General features: G+C 40.6%; 1 pseudogene; it reads right to left on the bottom strand.

Annotated features, from left to right (window-relative positions):
• The window catches only part of LOC121135280, a 78,815-nt pseudogene extending 60,977 nt beyond the window's left edge, over positions 1-17,838 (bottom strand).
• Between the last annotated feature and the right edge of the window lie 5,437 nt (positions 17,839-23,275).

Below are 23,275 nucleotides of genomic sequence, written 5' to 3'. Positions count from 1 at the left end.
CACATGCCAGTAGATCTTAACACAACTAAGCATAAATGGTATTGTGTGGCACCCACGCAACAAGCAAGACTAAATATTAGGTGAAACCATGGAGATTGAAATGAATGACAAGAGACAGGAAAGAGATCAGCCCCTCCAAGACCCGAACCCCAGGGAGTCCAGCTTCAGGTGAGATTGGGTCTCCGGCTGGGACCACCCGCCCATCACACATCCCCCTCCATCTTCGGGGCCGCTCCCGGCTTCCAGAAGAGCCGCCCACACAGGAAAGAGATCAGCCCCTCCAAGACCCCTACCCCAGGGAGTCCAGCTTCAGGTGAGATTGGGTCTCAGGCTGGGACCACCCGCCCATCACCCATCCCCCTCCATCTTCGGGGCCGCTCCCGGCTTCCAGAAGAGCCGCCCACACAGGAAAGAGATCAGCCCCTCCAAGACCCCAACCCCAGGGAGTCCAGCTTCAGGTGAGATTTGGTCTCAGGCTGGGACCACCCGCCCATCACCCATTCCCCTCCATCTTCGGGGCCGCTCCCGGCTTCCAGAAGAGCCGCCCACACAGGAAAGAGATCAGCCCCTCCAAGACCCAACCCAGCGAGCCCAGCTTCAGGTGAGATTGGGTCTCCGGCTGGGACCACCCGCCCATCACCCATCCCCCTCCATCTTCGGGGCCACTCCCGGCTTCCAGAAGAGCCGCCCACACAGGAAAGAGATCAGCCCCTCCAAGACCCCAACCCCAGCGAGGCCAGCTTCAGCTTCAGCTGCAGTAAGGAAGGAGACCAGTGGAGACAGAAAGCCCCCACCAGCACCCACTGGAAGAAGAGATGGGAAGAAGACAGAATAAAATATCACTCAGCAATAGAAACACGAACATGACCCCACCAGAATCCAGGGATCCAACACCAGCAAGACCTGAAAAGCACTACATAGATGAAGAAGAGGAGACAGACCTTTAAAATTATTTCATGAAGATGATGGAGAGCCTCAAAGAAGAAACGAGGAAATCCCTTAAAGAAATAGAAGAGAAAACAAACAAAAAAATCCATGAAATGGGGGAAAAATTCAAGAAATAAACAAATCTCTCAAAGAATCTAAAGAGAACCACGAAAAAACAACCAAGAAAATTAAGGAAACAGCTCAAACAGTTGAAGGAGTGAAAGCTGAAATAGAAACGATAAGGAAAACACAGAATGAAGGGAAGCTGGAAATAGAAAAGCTCGGTAAACGGTCTGGAATTACAGATGCAAGAATCACCAATAGAATACAAGAGATAGAAGAGAGAATCTCAGGTGTTGAAGACTCATTAGAGGACATAGCATCGTCAACCAAAGAAAATCTCAAAACCAACAAATCCTTAACACAAAATATCCAGGAAATATGGGACACCGTGAAGAAGCCAAACCTGAGAATAATAGGTATAGAAGAAGGTGAAGAACTTCAACTTAAAGGTACAGAAAACATATTCAACAAAATCATAGAAGAAAACTTCCCTAACCTAAAGAAAGATATGCCTATGAAAGTACAAGAATCTTACAGAACACCAAATAGGCTTGACCAGAAAAAGAAGTCACCTCGCCATATAATAATCAAAACATCAAACCTACAGAGCAAAGAGAAAATATTAAGAGCAGCTAAAGAAAAAGGCCAAGTAACATATAAAGGCAGACCTATCCGAATTACACCTGACTTCTCAATGGAAACGATGAAAGCCAGAAGATCCTGGTCAGATGTCCTACAAACGCTAAGGGAACAAGGATGCCAGCCCAGACTACTATATCCAGCAAAGCTCTCAATTACCATAGATGGAGAAAACAAAATATTCCATGACAAAGCCAGATTTAAACAATACGTATCCATGAATCCAGCTCTACAGAAAATGCTAGATGGAAAACCTAGAGCCAAGGAAGATAACTACATTCACAAAGGCAATATATAATCATACTTTACAAAACACTAAAAGAAAAAGGGAGGAGAAACTACACAAAATAACTTCACTAACAATAAATAAAGCACAAACAAGGATCACCAATCAATGGACATTAATATCCCTCAATGTCAATGGCCTCAACTTACCTATAAAAAGACACAGACTGGCAGAATGGATACGAAGACAGAACCCTTCCTTCTGCTGCATACAAGAAACACATCTCAACACAAAAGATAGACATTATCTCAGAATAAAGGGCTGGGAAAAGATCTTCCAATCAAACGGCCCCAAGAAACAAGCGGGCGTAGCAATCCTAATATCTAACAAATTAGACTTCAAATTAAAATCAATCAAAAGAGATGAAGAAGGGCACTTCATATTCATCAAAGGAAAAAACATCAAGGCGAAGTCTCGATTTCAAATATCTAAGCCCCAAATACAAAGGAACCTACATTCGTGAAAGAAACATTACTAAAGCTCAAAATGCACATAAAATCTCACACACTAATAGTAGGAGACTTCAACACTCTGCTCTCACCGCTAGATAGGACATCCAGACAGAAACTTAACAAAGAAACAAAAGAATTAATAGAAGTTATGACCCAACTGGGTTTAACAGACATCTATAGAACATTCCACCCAAATACAAAGGGATATACCTTCTTCTCGGCACCACATGGAACCTTCTCTAAAATTGACCACATAATAGGAAACATAGCAAATCTCCACAGATACAAAAAATTGGAATAACCCCCTGCATCTTATCAGACCACCATGCATTAACATTAGAATTCAACAATAACACAAATCGCAGAAACCCTACAAAGTCATGGAGATTGAACAATGCACAATTGCACCATCCCTGGGTAAAGCAACAAATAAAAAAAGAAGTTGAAGAATTCCTCGATTTCAATGGGAATGAAGACACAACATACCCAATTTATGGGACACTTTGAAAGCAGTGCTGAGAGGAAAGTTTATAGCACTAAGTGCCCATATGAGAAAACTGGAGAACAGTCATACTAGAGAATTAATAGCACAGCAGAATGTTCTAGAACAAAAAGAAGCAAACTCCCCCAGGAGGAGCAGACGCCAGGAAATAATCAAATTTGAGGGCTGAAATCAATCAAGTAGAAACCAGGAAAACATTGAGAAGAATCAATGAAACAAAGAGTTGGTTCTTTGAGAAAATCAACAAAATAGACAAACCTCTGTCCAAACTAACCAAAAGACAGAGAGAGAACATGCTAATTAACAAAATCAGGGATGAGAAAGGGGACATAACAACGTACTCTGAGGAAATCAAGAGAATCATCAGGGCATACTTTGAAACTCTGTACTCCACAAAATTTGAAAATTTAAAGGAAATGGACAATTTCCTGGATAGATATCACTTGCCAAAACTAATCAAGAACAGATAAATAATCTAAACAGACCTATAAACCCTAATGAAATAGAAGCAGTCATCAAAAGTCTCCCAAACAAAAAAAGCCCAGGCCCAGATGGCTTCAGTGCAGAATTCTACCAGAAATTCAAAGAAGAGCTCATTCCAATACTCGTCAAAGTATTCCACTCTATAGACGCAGGAGGCTCACTGCCAAACTCTTTCTACGAGGCTACAATTACCATGATACCCAAGCCACACAAAGACACAGCTAAGAAAAAGAACTATAGACCAATTTCCCTCATGAACATTGATGCAAAAATACTCAATAAAATACTCGCAAACCGGATTCAAGAACACATCAGAAAAATCATCCACCGTGATCAAGTAGACTTCATGACAGGAATGCAGGGATGGTTCAACATTAGAAAATCTATCAATGTAATCCACCATATTAACAATCTGCGAAAGAAAAACCACATGATCATCTCACTAGATGCTGAAAAAGCCTTTGACAAAATCCAGCACCCCTTCATGATAAAGGTCCTACAGAGATCAGGGATAACAGGAAAGTACCTGAATATAATAAAATCAATATACAGTAAACCAACAGCTAACATCAAACTAAATGGAGAGAAACTCAAAGCAATTCCTCTAAAATCAGGAACAAGACAAGGCTGTCCACTCTCTCCATATATCTTCAATATTGTACTTGAAGTTCTAGCTACAGCAATAAGACAACAAAAGGAGATAAAGGGGATACAAATAGGAAAAGTAGAAGTCAAACTTTCATTATTTGCAGATGATATGATAGTTTACATAAGTGACCCAAAAATCTCCGCAAGGTTACTCCTAGAGCAGATAAACACCTTCAGCAATGTGGCAGGATACAAGGTAAACTCAAAAAAATCAGTGGCCCTATTATATACAGATGATGAAGTGACTGAGAAAGAAATCAGAGAAACATCACCTTTTACAATAGCCAAAAACAGCATCAAATATCTGGGGATAATGTTAACCAAGGAAGTGAAAGACCTGTATATCAAGAACTTTGTGTCTTTGAAGAAAGAAATCAAAGAAGATACCAGAAAATGGAAAGATCTCACATGCTCTTGGATTGATAGGATCAACATAATAAAAATGGCAATCTTGCCAAAAGCAGTCTATAGATTCAATGCAATCCACTATCAAAATTCCATCACAATTCTTCAAGGACCTGGAAAGAACATTAATCAACTTTATATGGAAAAACAAAAGGCCCAGGATAGCCAAAACATCCCTATACAATAAAGGAACTTCAGGAGGCATCACCATACCTGACTTCAAGCTCTATTATAGAGCTATAGTCCTGAAAACAGCTTGGTATTGGCACAAAAATAGGCAGGTAGACCAATGGAACCAAATCAAAAGCCCTAATTTTAACCCACACACCTATGAACACCTGATTTTTGACAAAGAAGCTAAAACTGTACAGTGGAAAAAAGAAAGCATCTTCAACAAATGGTGCTGGCATAACTGGGTAATGGTATGCATAAGACTGCAGATAGATCCATGTTTATCGACTTGAACAAAACTTAAGTCCAAATGGATCAACGATCTCAACATACGATCTTATGGCCAGAGAGTCTGGGAAACAGTAACTTCATTTACTGGCTGGTTAAGTACTGAGCTGAAATCAAGAAAGCCAGTATCAGAGAGGGAGGACTGATGATCAAAGGGATTAAGCCTGGGCTGGTTGAACCCCCAGAAACAGCTGACCAGACAAAGGTTAACTCTTGAAGTCCAGGCATCAGCCTGGGAATCCAGCATCGACTGATCAAGACCCCCTGAATCTGGGTGTCAGTGAGGAGGCCTAGGTAATCTATTGAGCCTTGGACAGCAGATCAGTACCCATCCCAATTATACACACGGTCTGTGGACTCCCATAGAACAATGTGAGGTGCACTCTCACCCTGAAATCTTGGGGAAGGGTCTAGGCCCTGCCCTATATGAAATGACAGACTATGGACACCCCCATGGAGGGCCTCACCCTCCCTGGGGGAATGAGGGGATAACGGGGGGATGGGGGGAGGGCACGGGAGGAGGGGAGGGAAAGGGAGAGGGACCTCGTACTGACTTGTGAAGCAACCTTGTTTCTTATCTAAATTTAAAATGGAAAATAAAAAAATATTAAAATAAAAAGATCTCAACATACATCCAGCCACACTGAAACTTTTAGAAGAGAAAGTGGGAGATACTCTTCAACGAGTTGGTACAGGAGACCACTTCCTAAACATAACACCAGTGGCACAGGCACTGAGATCAACAGTTAACAAATGGGACCTTCTGAAACTAAAACGCTTCTGTAAGGCAAAGAACACAATCAAAAAGACAAAAAGGCAGGCCACAGAATGGGAAAAGATATTCACTAACCCTACATCTGACAGAGGGCTAATCTCCAAAATTTACAAAGAACTCAAGAAACAAGTCTCCAAAACACCAAAGGATCCACTTGAAAGGTGGGGTACAGAGCTAAATAGAGAATTCTCAGTAGAGGAGGCTAAAATGGCCAAGAGACACTTAAGAAAGCAGAATTGTTTGTAATAGCCAGAACCTGGAAGCAACCTAGATGCCCCTCAACTGAAGAGTGGATAGAGAAAATGTGGTACATTTACACAATGGAGTATTACTCAGCAGAAAAAAACAATGGAATCTTGAAATTCGCAGGGAAATGGATAGCACTTGAAGAAACCATCCTGAGTGAGGTAACCCAGTCGCAAAAAGACAAACATGGTATGTACTCACTCATATATGGATTTTAAATATGGATCAGGATAGTGCCAGTCTGCACTTCCACAGATAGAGAGTCTGGGAAACATGAAAGAACCTAAAAGATATGCATATATGCATAGTACCCAAGAGAAGAGGATGGAGACAAAATCCTCTGAATGGATGGGGAACACGGCGAGGGGGGTAGTGGGACCTGGGAAGAATAGAGGGTGTAAAGAGGAAGGGAGTTGGTCATGGGGGAACAGGAAGTTGAGGGGGTGGGTGTAAAATAGGGGTAAGAGGGAATCATAGGATCGAAGACAGATCAGGCACCAGAGTGACCTCGAGTGATCTAAAGGTATAACATCAATTGGCAAGCTAAGCAATAGTGGAAGGACCACCTCGATTGCCCATTCCTGATAATGAACTTGATGTCTATAACCATCCGGGAGCCTTCATCCTGTGACTGATGGAAGCAGAGGCAAACACACAACTAAGCACTGAACTGAACCCAAGGAACCCAGTGTCAGAGAGAGAGGGAGTGATGAGCAAATTGGCAAAGAATGGGCTGGCAAAACCAGCAGAGACAGCTGATCTGAACAGGAGAGTGCTCTTGGACCCCAGACCGACAGTGGGGAGGCCAGAATGGGACTGATCTGGACCCCCCAAATGTGAGTGTCAGTGAGAAGGCCTGGGTAACCTATGGGGCCCTGAGCTGTGGATCAGTGTCTATCCCTGGTATACAATCTGTCTTCATGTGCCTATAGCACAAAGATAGATGCTCTCTCAGCCTGGACTCTTAGGGGAGTGCCTTGACCCTACCAATAGTAAAATTATAGACTCTAGATATTCCCTATGTGGAAGGATTTGGCAATAGTGTGGGAGGGAGGGTGGAAGGGGAGTGCGGGAGGAGGGGAGGGAGAGGTAACTGGGATTGACATGTAAAACAAGCTATTTAAAATTAAAATAAAAAATGATAAAAAATAAAATGAATGACAAGATGTCTAGTTCTTTTTTTAATATTTTTTTAATTTTAAATAGCTTGTTTTACATGTCGATCCCAGTTCCCTCTCCCTCCCCTCCTCACACACCCCCCTACCATCCCTCCATCTTCTCACCCTATTGCCAATTCCTTCCGCATAGGGGATATCTAGAGTCTATCCTTTCATTCAGGGTAGGGTCCAGGCACTTCTCTAAGAGTCCAGGCAGAGAGAGCAACCCTATTTGTGCTATGGACACAAGATGTCTGTTAGTATTTGAGGGATAAACACTAATCCACTGCTCAGGACCCCATAGGCAGCCCAGGCATCACATTCCAGGGTTCTGGATGGGTCCCATGATGGCCTCCCAGCTGTCGGTCTGGGGAACAAGAGCTCTCCCCTGTTCGGATAAGCTGTCTCTCCTGCTTTTGCAAGCCCATTCTTTGCCAATTTGCTCTTCGCTCCTCTCTCCCTGTCTCTGGGTTCCTTGGGTTCTGTTCAATATTTAACTGTGGGTGTTTGCCTCTGCTTCCATCAGTCACTGGATGAAGGCTCCAGGATTGTTATAGACATCAAGTTCATTATCAGAAATGGGCATTCGAAGTGGTCTCTCCACTATTGCTTAGCTTGCCAATTGGTGTCATCACTTTAGATCACTAGAGATCACATTGGTGCCTGATCTGTCTTCTAACATAAGATTCCATCCTCCCTCCATTCTACCACTAGGTTTTTCAAGGCCATCTGATGTCATGGTGTTTGATACCAGCAGAGAACACAGGACTCTCTGTCTCAACCATGAAAACGAGGGGAAAATGTCATCTCTTGTAACCTGGGAGAACACCAGACCCGAATTTCAAGATTCCATTATTTTTTCTGCTAAGTAATATTCCATTGTGTAAATTTACCACATTTTCTCTATCCACTCTTCAGTTTAGGGGCATTTAGGTTGTTTCCAGGTTCTGGCTATTACAAATAATGCTTCTATGAACATAGTGGAGCATATGCCCTTGTTGTGTGAATTTGCCACCTTTGGATATATGCCTAAGAGTGGAACTGCTGGGTCTAGTGGAAGATTAATTCCCATTTTCCTGAGGAATCTCCATACTGATTTCCAAAGAGGCTGTTTTAGTCAGCATTCCCACCAGCAGTGTAGGAGTGTACCTCTCTCTCCACATCCTCTCCAGCATAAATTGTCTTCGGTGTTTTTGATTCTAGCCATTCTGACAGGAGGAAGATGGTATCTCAGAGTTGTTCTGATTTGCATTTCCCTGATGGCTAAGGATGTTGAGCACTTTCTTAAGTGTCTCTTGGCCATTTTAGCCTCCTCTACTGAGAATTCTCTATTTAGCTCTGTACCCCACCTTTCAAGTGGATCCTTTGGTGTTTTGGAGACTTGTTTCTTGAGTTCTTTGTAAATTTTGGAGATTAGCCCTCTGTCAGATGTGAGGTCAGTGAATATCTTTTCCGATTCTGTGGACTGCTTTTCTGTCTTGTTGACTGTGTCCTTTGCCTTACAGAAGCATTTTAGTTTCATGATGTTCTATTTGTTAATTGTCGATCTCAGTGACTGTGCCACAGGTGTTATGTACAGGAAGTGGTCTCCTGTACCAACTCGTTGAAGAGTATCTATCACATTCTTTTCTAAATGTTTCAGTGTGGCTGGATTTATGTTGAGATCTTTGATCCATTTGGACTTTAGTTTTGTACAAGGCGATAAACATGGATCTATCTGCAGTATTCTGTATACCAGTACCCAGTTATGCCTGCACCATTTGTTGAAGATACTTTCTTTTTTCCATTGTATAGTTTTAGCTACTTTGTCAAAAATCAAGTGTTCATAAGTGTGTGGGTTAAAATCAGGTTTTTCAATTCGGTTCTATTGGCCTACATGCCTATTTTTGTGCCAATACCAAGCTGTTTTCAGGACTATAGCTTTATAATAAAGCTTGAAATCAGGTGTGGTGATGCTTCCTGAAGTTCCTTTATTGTAAAGGATTGTTTTGGCTATCCTTGGCCTTTTGTTTTTCCATTGATTAATGTTCTTTCCAGGTCTGTGAAGAATTGTGCCGGAATTTTGATAGGGATTGCATTGAATCTGTAGACTGCTTTTGGCAAGATTGCCATTTTTATTATGTTGATCCTACCAATCCAAGAGCATGGGAGATCTTTCCATTTTTCTGGAATCTTCTTTGATTTCTTTCTTTAAAGACTCAAAGTTCTTGATATACTGGTCTTTCACCCCCTTGGTTAACATTATCCCCAGATATTTGATGATGTTTATGGCTATTATACAGGGTGAGGTTTCTCTGATTTCTTTCTCAGTCACATCATCGTCTGTATATAATAGGGCCACTGATTTTTTTGAGTTTACCTTGTATCCTGCCACTTTGCTGAAGGTGTTTATCAGTTCTACGAGTACCCTTGCAGAGTTTTTCTGGTCACTTATGTAATCTATCATATCATCTGCAAATATTGAAAGCTTGACTTCTTCTTTTCCTATTTTTATCCCCTTTATCTCCTTTTTTGTGTTATTGCTGTAGCTAGGACTTCAAGTACAATATTGAAGAGGTATAGAGAGTGTGGACAGCCTTGTCTTGTTCCTGATTTTAGTGGAATTGCTTTGAGTTTCTCTCCATTTAGTTTGATGTTAGCTGTATATTGCTTTTATTATATTCAGGTATGTTCCTGTTATCACTGAACCCTTTAGGACCTTTATCATGAAGGGGTGCTGGATTTTGTCAAAGGGTTTTTCAGCATCTAGTGAGATGATCATATGGTTTTTCTTTCACAGTTTGTTTATATGATGGATTACATTGATAGATTTTCTAATGTTGAACCATCCCTGCATTCTTGGGATGAAGCCTACTTGATTATGTTGGATGATATTTCTGAAGAATATTTCTGATATTTCGTGAATTCGGTTCGCTAGTATTTTATTGAGTATTTTTGCATCAATGTTCATGAGGGAAATTGGTCTATAGTTTTCTTTCTTACTGGTGTCTTTGTGTGGTTTGAGTATCTATATAATTGTAGCCTCGTAAAAAGAGTTTGGCAGTGAGCCTCCAGCTTCTATTGTGAGGAATACTTTGAGGAGTATTGGAGTTAACTCTTCTTTGAATTTCTGGTAAAATTCTGCACTGAAGCCATTTGGGCCTGGGCATTTTTTGTTTGGGAGACATTTGAGGACTTCTTCTAATTCATTAAGGGTTATAGGTCTGTTTAGATTGTTTATCTTCTCTTCATTTAGTTTTTTGCTACTTATATCTATCCAGGAAATTGTCCATTTCCTTTAAATTTTCAAATTTTTGTGGAGTACAGATTTTCAAACTATGCCCTGATGATTCTCTGGATTTCCTCAGAGTCCGTTGTTATGTCCCCTTTTTCATTTCTGATGTTGTTAATTAGCATGCTCTCTCTCTGTCTTTTGGTTAGTTTGGACAGAGGTTTGTCTATTTTGTGATTTTCTCAAAGAACCAACTCTTTGTTTCATTGATTGTGCTCAATGTTCTCCTGTTTTCTACTTGATTGATTTCAGCCCTCAATTTGATTATTTCCTGGCGTCTGCTCCTCCTGGGTGAGTTTGCTTCTTTTGTTCTAGAACGTTCAACTGTGCTATTAATTCTCTAGAATGACTGTTCTCCAGTTTCTTCATGTGGGCAATTAGTGCTATGAACTTTCCTCTTAGCCCTGCTTTCAAATTGTCCCATAGGTTTGCGTATGTTCTGTCTTCATTCTCATTGAAATCCAGGAAGACTTTAATTTCTTTTTTATTTCTTCCTTTACCCAGGGATGGTGCAATTGAGTATTGTCCAATTTCCATGAGTTTGTGGGGTTTCTGTGAATTGTGTGAATTCTAGTTTTAATGCATGGTGGTCTGAGAGGATACAGAGGATTATTCCAATTTTTTCGTATGTGTGGAGATTTGCTATGTTTCCTATTATGTGGTCAATTTTAGAAAAGGTTCCATGTGGCGCTGAGAAGAAGGTATATCTTTTTGTGTTTGGATGGAATGTTCTATAGATGCCAGTTAAACCCAGTTGGGTCATAACTTCTATTAGTTCTTTTGTTTCTTTGTTAAGTTTCTCTCTGGAGGTCCTGTCTAGCGGTGAGAGAGGAGTGTTGAAGTCTCCCACTATTAGTGTGTGCGATTTTATGTGCAATTTGAGTTTTAGTAATGTTTCTTTCACAAATGTAGGTGCTTTTTTATTTGGGGCATAGATGTTTAAAATTGAGACTTCTTCTTGATGGACTTTTCCTTTGATGAATATGAAATGTCCTTCTTCATCTCTTTTGATTGATTTTAATTAGAAGTATAGTTTGTTAGATATTAGGATTGCTACACCCTCGTTTCTTCTTTGAGGGTCTCTATCATCTTCATAAAATGACTTTTAAGGTCTGTCTCCTCTACTTCATTTATGAAGTGCTTTTCAGGTCTTGCTGGCATGGGTTCCCTAGATTCTGGTGGAGTCATGTTTGTCTTTTCACTGCTGAGTGAGCTCTTATTCTGTCTTCTTCCCATTTCTTCTTCCAGTAGATGCTGGTGGGGTCTTTCCATCTCCACTGATCTCCTTCCTTCCTGAAGCTGACTGGGATCGCCGGAGTTGTGGCCTAGAAGGGCTGATGTGTTTCCTAGCTGGGATCGCCCGAGTTTGGGGCCTGGAAGGGCTTGATGTCTTTCCTAGCTGGGATCCCTGGATTTTGGAGCCTGGAAGGGCTGATGTCTTTCCTGTGTGGGCAGGTCTGCCAGGAGTGGCCTGGAAGATCGAGCGGATGGGGGTCAGGCAGCAGAAGGGGGTTCCCCCGGAGACCCAAGCTCACCTAGCTGGGATCGCCGGAGTTTGGCACCAAGATGTCTGCTTCTTTGTCCTAAGTGGTATCTTCTTTATTATAGAGATAGAGCAGCCTTATATACAGGCTTATAGCACAGTGGAAAAACCCTAGGTGGAGAAGTGTTTTCTTTAAGCTAGATGTTCATGTCAGTTGGGCAAGACTGGGGTAATTCCGGTTAAGACTCTGACTGGCTGGAGGTTCTTTTTCGCTAAAACGCAATAGTGTAGAAAGGCTTAAGCTCACATCAGATATGCATGGCATGGATTAGATACCAGGTGGATCTACGAATTCAGGCAAAATGAAAATAGAGTCACTATGGGAGCCTACCCAACATTTTATTTTGGGCTCATATTATTCCTACAGGTCACAAACATGCCTGGGTTCAAGTCCTCAACCCCTAATTACTCTAATAACTAGAAAAGTTTTTTTTCACAGGGAGCAAATGCACACTTCAGAGAGTCTGTAATCTGCAGAGTTAACCCAACATGTGGGCGACTCAAAGGATTTACAATCTTTAGTTGGAAGAAAGAACTGTTTTAGGTTTTGCTTTGTGTCCCAAGAGAGATTCCCAAATAGTAAAAACTGACTTCTGCTGTGTTATGAGGAACGCTGTTTAGCGGGGAGGCCATGTTCATTCCACATGACATAAGCAGGCCCTTCCTTGAAATTCCATTGTGTCCTCGTGACCATGGAATCCTGTGAGGTAACATGTGTTGTAGCAACACCTACTGCTTTTGGAGTGGAAACAGACCACAGAGAGGAAGGAGAAGACTGATATTAAGCTCCAGTATAAACTGTCAAATAAGAAAAGGTTCCAAAGGAAGTATAGCAAGCCCTGGGCAGAAGATGAGGTGCTCCCTGTAGAAGGTTGTGTTTAGCTTAGACTTAGAGTAATGGAGATCAGGAATTGGGGGTTCTGGGAAGAATTTGGGCTTTATTGCCTGACAGGCCTTCTGGAAGTCAAGGATTCCAGTCTATTATTTTGTATCTACCAGAAGCCAGGAACAGACAAGTAAATAGCTGTTCTCCTGGTAGCTCTTGGTTTGAAATCTTACAGTACAGTATTGGTTAATTGAGGACCAGATCAAAATGAGACCAAGTGGAGGGAGGGCTAGTGGAGTGTGCCAGATCTATGCTGGTCATTACTTTGTTTCAATATCATTGGATAACTTTAGGTGTTCTGGACATTCTCTGTGTGCCCTGAGTTGTCAGTGACATTACTTATTGAGTCTGAAGATCATATTCTGGACCTCTCTGGATTCTCCTCCCACCTATAACCATGTGCTCGGAGTGAGATGTAGGGATGTTTTTGATTCTCAGGAAAGACATGCATGCCTGTGGACTATGGCAATTGCTTCCTTGCTTCTAAACACACAGACTTGTGGATTCTTCAGGTAATTTGATTGGAGACTCTGCAGCAGTGAATAAACCTGAGTAAGTTTTTTCTTTATTTATGTGAAATAGGTGCTCAGAGGACAGGGGAAAGCAGGTGCATAAGACATGAAGCTACCTTCAGAGATGTGAGAGCTGAGATCCTCTGCAAGGACATCTCAAGCCTGGGTCAAAATCCACTGATGTGTCACTGAGTAATAGGAAAGTAGCATTCTAAAACATTTTTGATTCCCTCATCTCCCTATTCTACCTTCAACTCATCCTTCCTGTTCCCCCATGACCTACTCTTTGTTTTTCTTCTACCCCTCTCTTCTTCCCAGCTTCCATTCCCCCCCATGCGTTGCCATTTTCCCCATCTGTTCAGAAGATCGTGCCTCATTCCTCTTCTCTAGGGTGCCATGCATATCTCTTAGGTTCTTTTCTGTTTCGCAGACTCTCTGTCAGTGGAAGTGCAGACGGGCACTATCCTGATTCATGTCAAAAATCCATATATGAGTGAGTACAAACCATGTTTGTCTTATTGTGACTGGGTTACCTCACTCAGGATGGTTTCTTCCAGTGCTATCCATTTACCTGTGAATTTCAAGATTCCGTTGTTGTTGTTTTTTTCTGCTGAGTAATACTCCCTTGTGTAAATGTACCAAATTTTCTCTATTGACTCTTCAGTTGAGCGGTATCTAGGTTGCTACCAGGTCCTGGATATTACACATAATGCTGCTATGAACATAGTGGAGCAATTGCCCTTATTGTATGAATTTGCCTCTTTTGGATATACGCCTAAGAGGGGTAATGCTGGGTGTTGTGGTAGATTGATTCACGTTTTCCTGAGGAATCTCCATACTGCTTTCCAAAGTGAATGTATGAGTTGGCATTCCCACCAGCAATGGAGGAGTATTCCCCTCTCTCCACATCCTCTCCATCATAAGTTGTCTCCGGTGTTTTCTTTTTATTTTAGCCATTCTGACAGGAGTAAGATTGTATTTCAATGTTGTTTTGATTTGCATTTCCCTGATGGAGAAGGATGTTGAGCACTTTCTTAAGTGTTTCCTGGCCACTATAGCCTCCTCTATTGAGAATTCTCTATTTAGTTCTTTACCCCACCTATTAATTTTATCCTTTGGTGTTTTGGAAACTTGCTTCTTGAGTTCTTTGTAAATTTTGGAGATTATCCTTCAGTCACATGTGGGATTAGTGAATTCTTTTCCCATTCTGTATCCTGACATTTTGTCTTGCTGACTGTGTCCTTTGCCTTACAGAAGCTTTACAGTTTCAGGAGGTATTATTTGTTAATTGTCGATCTCAGTGTCTGTGCCACTGGTGTTATGTTCAGGAAGTGGTCTCCTGTACCAACTCGTTGAAGAGTATCTCCCATTTCTCTTCTAAAAGTTTCAGTGTGGCTGGATTTATGTTAAGATCTTTGATCCATCTGGACTTAAGTTTGGTACAAGGTGATAAACATGGATCTATCTGCAGTCTTCTCCATACCAGCAAAGAGTTACGCCAGCACCATTTATTAAAGATGCTTTCTTTTCTCCATTGAATAGTTTTAGCTTCTTTGTCAAAAATCAAGTGTTCATAGGTGTGTGGGTTAAAATCAGGGTTTTCTATTTGGTTCCATTGGTCTACCTGCCTATTTTTGTGCCAATCCCAAGCTGTTTTCAAGATTATAGGTCTATAATAGAGCTTGAAGTCAGGTATGGTGATGCCTACGGAATTTCCTTTATTGTACAGGGTTGTTTTGACTATACTGAGCCTTTTGTTTTTCCATATAAAGTTGATTATTTTTCTTTCGAGTTCTGTGAAGAATTGTGCCGGAATTTTGATAGGGATTGCATTGAATCGGTAGACTGCTTTTGGCAAGATTGGCATTTTATTATGTTGATCCTACCAATCCAAGAGCATGAGAGATCTTTCCATTTTCTGGTGTCCTCTTTAATTTCTTTCTTTAAAGACTCAAACTTCTTGATATAAAACTCTTTTACTTCCTTGGGTAACATTATTCCCACATATTTGATGCTGTTTCTGGCTATTGTAAAGGGTGATGTTTCTCTAATTTCTTTCTCAGTCACTTCACCATCTGTATATTTTTTAATGACAGCATCTATATACACTGATTCTCTTAACCTGTTCATAGAAAAATCTCTGTGTTTTGCCTGTAGCTATCAATATTTTCCAAGTAAAGACTACCTAATATCAGAGAAAATATATTGAGTTGATAAACAGTTCAAGCTCTGTTGTGGATGAATGTTTTTCTTCCTACAAAGTAAAACTGTGGATTAAGATTATTAAAGGACTCAGAGTTATCGATAAAATGGAGAGCTTTCCATCATTGCCTACCTTCAGCAAGATTTTATTCCATCTCTTAGAGAAGAATGTGGAAAAATGCACAGGAGTTTATCTCTAATGTGGGACATGTCCTACTTCTTTTATGTGATGACCTCTAAAACCCTAGATACAAATGTCAGTATCACCTAGCGAGATTGTACTAATTGTAGGATACCAATGAAATTGTTGTACAGATGACAGCTTAACGTTCATTGCCACAGTCCATGTCAAGATGTTGAAATTGTGTACTGAGAAATCTGTGAATCAGACTCTGCCCAGTGTCAAAGAATTTTGTTCTGATACATCTAGATACTGCTGACTAAGAATGTGGTTTCCATAAGCTTTCTGTATATATGTTCTCTGAAGATTCACATGATGCCTTTGCATTGGCAGAGTGTTACAGTGTATGAGAATTTGAATCCTATACAATCTTCAATCCCATTACCATTCTACAGAATCACCCTGGGCATACAGTCTCTGGCAAACATTGTCTAAGTTAGTGATTGTAAACCTTGGAGACATGTACTAGGAAGGAGATCTTGGAATGCTCTTGTAGTAATGGGAATGGGAATTGGAATAGCCGAGTTCCCTGTGAATGATCCTAATGTAAAAACTGTTTGTCTCCTAGTTTAAACACTATATTTAAACAGTTTTCTCATATTGATGCTCCCAAAACATTTCTTTGCTTTTCTGGAAAGGACATGAATTCAGGGACACCTCACTTAACCAGTAAAGAAAAGGTTTCAAACTCTCTTGAAATAACAATGATTGGTCCATATTCATCACCATGCACAAAAAGTATGTCCAAAGTCATTAAAGACCTCAAATAAAACCAGTAAAATTGAACCTCTTAAAAGAGAAATTGGGGGTACCTTCAAATAATTGGTAAAGTAGAATACTTCCTGAATATGATACCATTAGTACAGACATTGATATATACAATTAATAAATGGGACCTCATGAAACCTTCCGTAAGGCAAAGTACACAGTCAACAAAACAAAATGAGAGCCCATAGGGTGAAAAAGATATTTACCAACCCCACATCTGACAGAAGGCTGATTTCCAAGATATGCAAAGAACTCAAGAATCTAGTCATGAAAAAAACACCAAATAATCCAATTAATTATCTTTTTTAGTTGTATCTTGTGTGGCTTGGTACCAAGGTGATTGAATATGTGTAAAAAAGAGTTTGGCGCTGAATCTTCATTTTTATTAGAAAAAATAATTTGAGGAGTATTGATATTAATTCTTCCTTGAATTTTGGTAGAATTCTGCCCTGCATCCAGCTGTCCCTGGGTTCTTTTTGGATTGTATAATTTTGAAGACTGCTTCTGTTTCATTATGGATTGTAGGTCTATGTAAATTGTTTATATGTTCTTGATTTAATTTTGGTGTGTGATACCTATTGAGAAAATTGCCCAATTTTGTGGAGTACAGGTTTCAAAATTTGCCCTGATTATCCTCTGAATTTCCTCAGTGCGCATTGTTATGTCTCCCCTTAGATTTCTGTTTTGTACATTTTCATATTTACTCTCTGCCTTTTGCTTAGATTGGAAAAGGTTTGTGTACCTTGTTTATTGTCTTTAAGATCCCACTCTTTATTTCATTGATTCTTGGTATTGTTACTTTTCTTTCTATTTTTATGTTTTCAACCACCAATTTGATTATTTGCTGACACCTAATTCTCCTAGGTATTTCTAGAGATTTCAGGTATCATGCTGTGTCATTAGTGTGGGAGTTATCTAGATTATTTATGTAGACAGATAATGCTATGTGCTTTCCTATTAGGCCTGTTTTGAAAGTGTACCATTAGTTTGGCTATGTAATATATTTGTATTCAATGAATTCTAGTAACTCTTAATGTCTTTTTTTATTTCTTCCTTGATCCATGGGTGATACAACTGAGGGTTGATCAACTTTAATGGGTTTGTAGGCCTCCTCAAGCAAAAATATGCTTCTTAATAATACTGGGGAGTAGAATGTATCTCTGAAGTATGGTAGGTATCTTAGGCAGTGAATATGTAGCATCACAGAAAAGAAAATAATATTTTTCTCATGGTGAAAATTATCAGAACCAAGGCCTTTCTTCCTATGGTCAACTGGTATTCAATTTCTCTTAAATAGAACACGAATACTGTGAATTACCAGAAAAGCATAGAATTTTACTTACCTGAATCACACTTAATTTGGCATCAGTCTTTTCAATGTTGCAGGACCATAGAGTTATTGAATTATTCTCATCCACAATGACATCATTCATTAGGGGTGGGGCGGTGATGCCGGTTGTCAAGAGCACGAGGGACACTGGGAGATGTAGTCCTGAAGACGCCATGGTTCCCACCAACAGGAAGCACAAATACTCCATCCAGCTGAGCATGGTGGTCGAGGTTAGCGCCTCGCTGCTCCTCCTCCACGTCCTCGCATGTGTTGCACTCCACTATGACAAGCACAATTGACAGCAGCATGTGGGGGGCCGGTGCCATTGCTGCCACAGCATCTGAGGGGTGGGGCGTTGCCAGGGATGACGTCACAGTTCACGACAGGCGGCTCTGCAGGGATAGGGGATGCCTAGGTCCAGTCCTGCAGTGCTGTGACTATGTCAAAACTGCGGAGACTTGGTTGACCGCGGTGATGACGTCCTCCAGACAGGGTTCATCAAGTGAGGTCATCAGATCCTGTGACAGTTAAATTATTGGATTTTTAAAATCCGTGAACATGGCGTCCTTCATGAGCTGGGTGTTGTCTTTCCTCCTGGGAGCTGATGATACGAAACCGTACAATTAATTAATAACTTAATTATCTAAAGCCTTCATGTCATAATCTGTGAGCAGTGAGGTTTGGAGCCACCTTGTGGGTGTCAAGGGGGACAGAACTTCTCCTCATCTGATTTTCTAATTATTCAGATCTGTTATTATCTATTTGAGCATGAACAGATTCTGTCTCCACCTTCTTGGATGTAATTGTGCATTATTTGATCACTTCAATCAAATTTACAGGTCTTGTGTGTCTCCCCAGGGGTGAATAATGGGATGTTATCTCACTAATTGATTATCTACATACTTAAGTCATTGTTATTGAATTATCTAATTATTTAAGTCGTTCATCACATCATCCATGGGAGCTTAAATTTGCTGCCACCTTGTGGGAGTTAATATGAAAGACCATTACTTACTTGCTTTATCTTATTTTTATTACTTTAATTTTAAATAGGTTGCTTCACATGTCAATCCCAGTTCCCTCTCCCTCCCCTCCTTCTGCACCCCCATCATCCACCCCACCCTCCCACCCTATCACTACTTCCTTCCACATAGGGGATATCTAGAGTCTGTCATTTCACTCAGGGCAGGGTCCAAGCACTCACCTAAGAATCCAGCCTGAGAAAGCATCCCTCTTTGTGTTATGGACACATGAAATCCGTTTATATGCTAGGGATAAACACTGATCCACTGCTCAGGGCCGCATGGGTTGCCCAAGCCTCCTCACTGACTCTAACATTCAGGCGGTCTGGATCAGTCCCATGCTGGCCTCACAGCTGTTGGTCTGGGGTCCAAGAGCTCTCCCCTGTTTGGATCAGCTGTCCCTGCTGCTTTTGCCAGCCCATTCTTTGCCAATTTGCTCAGCGTGCCTCTCTCTCTGTCACTGGGTGCTATGGGTTCAGTTCAGTGTTTAACTGTGGGTGTTTGCCTCTGCTTCCATCAGTCACTGGATGAAGGCTCCAGGATGGTTATAGACATCAAGTTCATTATCAGGAATGGGCATTCGAGTTCATTATCAGGAATGGGCATTCGAGTTGGTCTCTCCATTATTGCTTAGCTTGCAAATTGGTGTCATCCCTGGTGCTCAGTTCTCTCCCTAGCTAGTGGCCAATGTCACAGAGGCCAGGAATTATGACACTGACTAGGCCTCTAGCATCGGGCATGGGACGACCTGCTCTGTGGGCTGCAAGTTCTGGTGGGAAACAACAGTGGCAGCTGAGGCAGAAACCTAGGATGCCAGTAGACTGCCCGGGCATGTAGAGAGAAGTTGCATGCCAGAAGTGTGTGGGACTGATGGTGGCCCTGCCAGCAATGTTCGCTGCCAGGGCCTGAGTCTATGGCTCTCACAGCAGGTGTCCTCGAGGATGAGGGGCAGGACACGACCAGGCAGAGACAGAGGAACCCCGCATAGGAAACCGGAGACCTAGGGTTCCTTGGTGCTCTTCTGACGTGGCCAGGGTGAGTGTGACCCCTTGGATCTTTGGTCCAAAATTGCTTGCTTTCCCAGGCTGCCTGGAGCAGCTGGCTGCCATCGGTGGTGGCCATCCTACAGGATTGGATGGGGCAGGAGGTAGAGGAAGTGCCCTAGGCTGCGTCTGCTTGAGAAACTGGCAAAAATCTGTGTCTGCTTCCCCGAGTGTCCCAGTCCAGAAGTACATGGCATTCGGGGCTAACTTCTCTGGAACTCACGCTGTCGACCTGGTCCCTAGACCAGGCTGGCCTTAAATTCAGAGAACTGCCTGCTTCTGCCTCCTCAGTGCTTGGATTAAAAGCATGTTCTATGATTGCCCGGATCATCTTTGGTGTTTCCAGACAGGGTTTCTATTTGTAGTCCTGGTTGTCCTGGAAGTCATTCTATAGATCAGGCTGGTCTCAAACTCCTGAGTGATAGGATTAAAGTGTGACATCAGTGCCTGGTTAAAGCCTTATGTTTTTTGTTTTTGTTTAAGCAATTTGTTTTATGTCTCATGTTTATGGGTGGCTTAGTAATTTATTTTAAGAAGCTTAGTTACTGGCATGATCTTGCTAAGCTTTTACTTTTTGTGGTGGTGGTATTTTGAAACTGGGTCACATATTGTGAACCATTCTGCCATTAAACTTGTTTGTTCTACCTCAGCCTCCTGGATCACAGGTGTCAACTACCACACTCTGTAGCATTTAATTGTCATCTTACTTGTCTTGAAAACTATTTCATCTTGTTAAGTGGTAAATTCTTATTTTTCTTTTGTAGAAATGTGGCTTGGTGTTGAGCTGGATGAGAGTACAAGGTTCTTCTGAAAAATTTCAAGGTATACATATTTTCTTTATTTGTTGCTACCACTTTAACCTGCTTGCATAATTCACTTAACTTGTTTCGAAGCTCAGGGATTGTTTATGTCATGAAAATCGCTATAAACTAATGCTGGGTGGATGTGGTACATGCCTTTAATCCCAGCACTTGGGAGACAGAGGCAGGTGGATTTCGGTGTGTTAGAGGCCAGCCTGGTCTACAGAGCAAGTTCCAGAACAGGCTTCAGAGCTATACAGAGAGACCCTGCCCTGAGCTTTTCCCCTAAAAATGTGCTATAAACAGTACCTATTAGATATTAAGAGGTAGTAGAAGGTTATATTTTGTGTTTCAGTGTTTTGGGGGCATTTCAAGTTTTTCTTTTACTAGATAGAGTTGTATTACTTTAATTATTTTTCATTTAGTCCTTAAAGTGGGTCTACTTGGTATGTCCATTGGGAATAGAATTCATACAGTTTGTCAGATATTAGGTAAAATAAAATGTTTCCTCATCAATTGATGTGGAAGGAGGACAGTAACTAATTGATAATGATAGTATATGTTATAGAAATAATGCTCTTTAGCAAGAATTATAGGCAAATCTTTTTTTGTTGTTTTTTCAGGACAGATTCTCTGTGTTGTTTTGGAGGCTGTCTTGGAACTTTCTCTGTAGAATAGGCTGGCCTCGAACTCACAGAGCTCTGCCTGCCTCTGCCTCGCGAGTGCTGGGATTAAAGGCTTGCACCTCCACCACCCAGCGACAAATCTTTTTGTAGAATAGACCAATATATTTTTGTGCATTCAAGTACATATGAAGTGGTGAATATTATTAAGTATGATTATTTCTTATATCTTACAGATGTGGAAATAATCCTGCTACTATGCTTTTTGATTTTATTTTGCTTTGCTTTTTTGAGATAGGTTTTCTCTGTGTAACAGGACTTGAATTGTACACCAGCCTGACTGAATTCACAGTGATCCCCTAACTCTGCCTCCCCAGTGCTGGGATTACAGGTGTGGGCCATCACTTCTTGGTAAATCCTGCTACCCTTAAGACACATTTTTTCCTGTCCTCTCCTCTATTTGGGTTATTGAAAAGAGTGGATGTTATAGGAGATAGAGGAGGGATTTAAGCTTAAGGAAAATATTTTTTTATAATTTGAAATCAAGAAAATATCACAAGGAATGTATTGTGTAAATATGTAGACAGTTGAATTATAACACAATGTGAACTGTTTTTTAAAAAGTCTTGCGTGTTCCTCTGCATATTGTCTATAGATTTCCAGTGGCACCATTTATTCCTTATCCAGTCATCAGCAAGGTTCATTGAATTGTAAACTTTGATTTTATGTGTGTGGTACTAGTTGTGAGATTTGGGATTTTATTACTGTTATTATTTAGTTTTAGATTAAATTTTACTGCCAAGTTGGTAAATTTTTTCTTAGTTGTGTTAATAGCTGTAAAAAATGTTAAATCATGACATTTTTACATTTATGTATGTAAATACATATTCCTTTCTATTTTACTTTTAGGAGGATATAAATGCTATAGAAATGGAGGAAGGCAAAAGAGACTTGATATCCTGAGAGATCAGCAAATTCAGTGACACACACAAGGTAGTATTTTTTTCTTTTCCTTTGATAACAATGTAGACTTTTCATAGTGTCCAAAGCAAACAGACAAGAAAATCATCTTTACGTTAGAGTATAATGTATTGCCTTTTATAGGCTTAGTTGTTACTGAGGTAGAAACAAAAGATTTGCACCATATTTACAAAGTGGTCATTGCTTAATATTTTTCAGTTTCTGACAACTATTTACTAGTTATCTCATTTAAATATGAAGAGAACTTAATTCATAGATTTCAAAATAGACATCAAGTTCAGGTCAAACTCTATTTAGGGTGCAACCAGATAATCTACATCAGATTATGTTATTTTTGTGGACTGTTCTTTAATCTTAGGAAAAATTTTTTAAGATCTGAGATTAAAATTAAGATTTATATTTGTGTGGATTTTAGTTTGAGTGGGGGAGATTTTAAAAAGTAGGTGAGTGATTACCAGACTTAACCATATTATAGATGCATGGAAGAACTGTAAATTTCCATAAAGTTAATGTATTCATTGACACCCACCATTATGATAGAGACCATTTGGTGACTAATGCAAGATGAAACTCTCAGCTTGGAAAATAACAAGGAATAGGATGTACTTATGAGCTTCTGTTTTTTATGTATTGATGCCCCCTCAGAAAAATATGCAAAGGGGTAACTGGCTTGGAAATTGGTATTTGTGCACACTAAATCCCACTCATGGTTTTTGCCTATTTAAAGCATCTCTCAATGAAAATGCATCTGTGAATGATCGCTTGTATTGAAGGTGGTGCTTTCGGGTGGTTAACTGCAAAATGCATGAGATGTAATTTGATGTTAGAGGAAATAAGATATAACTGGTTTTGACTAGACTGAGAGATATATAACATAACTCAATCGTGTTAAGTGTTCATTTTCTCCATATTGAGTCTGATTTTTTCTCATTGCTTTCAAAATCCCAAGTTGACAATTAGTGCTGTTTAATAAATGCTGCTGAACACTTAATATCCAGATGCCCAAACACAGCTCACATACAGTGCTTTTTCAGGAATTAAATGTGCCAGAAAGCACAAATGTAACTCTGA

The sequence above is a fragment of the Mesocricetus auratus genome, unplaced genomic scaffold (genome assembly GCF_017639785.1).
Source record: "Mesocricetus auratus isolate SY011 unplaced genomic scaffold, BCM_Maur_2.0 Super-Scaffold_100035, whole genome shotgun sequence".
Classification (NCBI taxonomy): Eukaryota; Metazoa; Chordata; class Mammalia; order Rodentia; family Cricetidae; genus Mesocricetus; species Mesocricetus auratus.
This window is presented reverse-complemented; position numbering and strand designations above follow the sequence as displayed.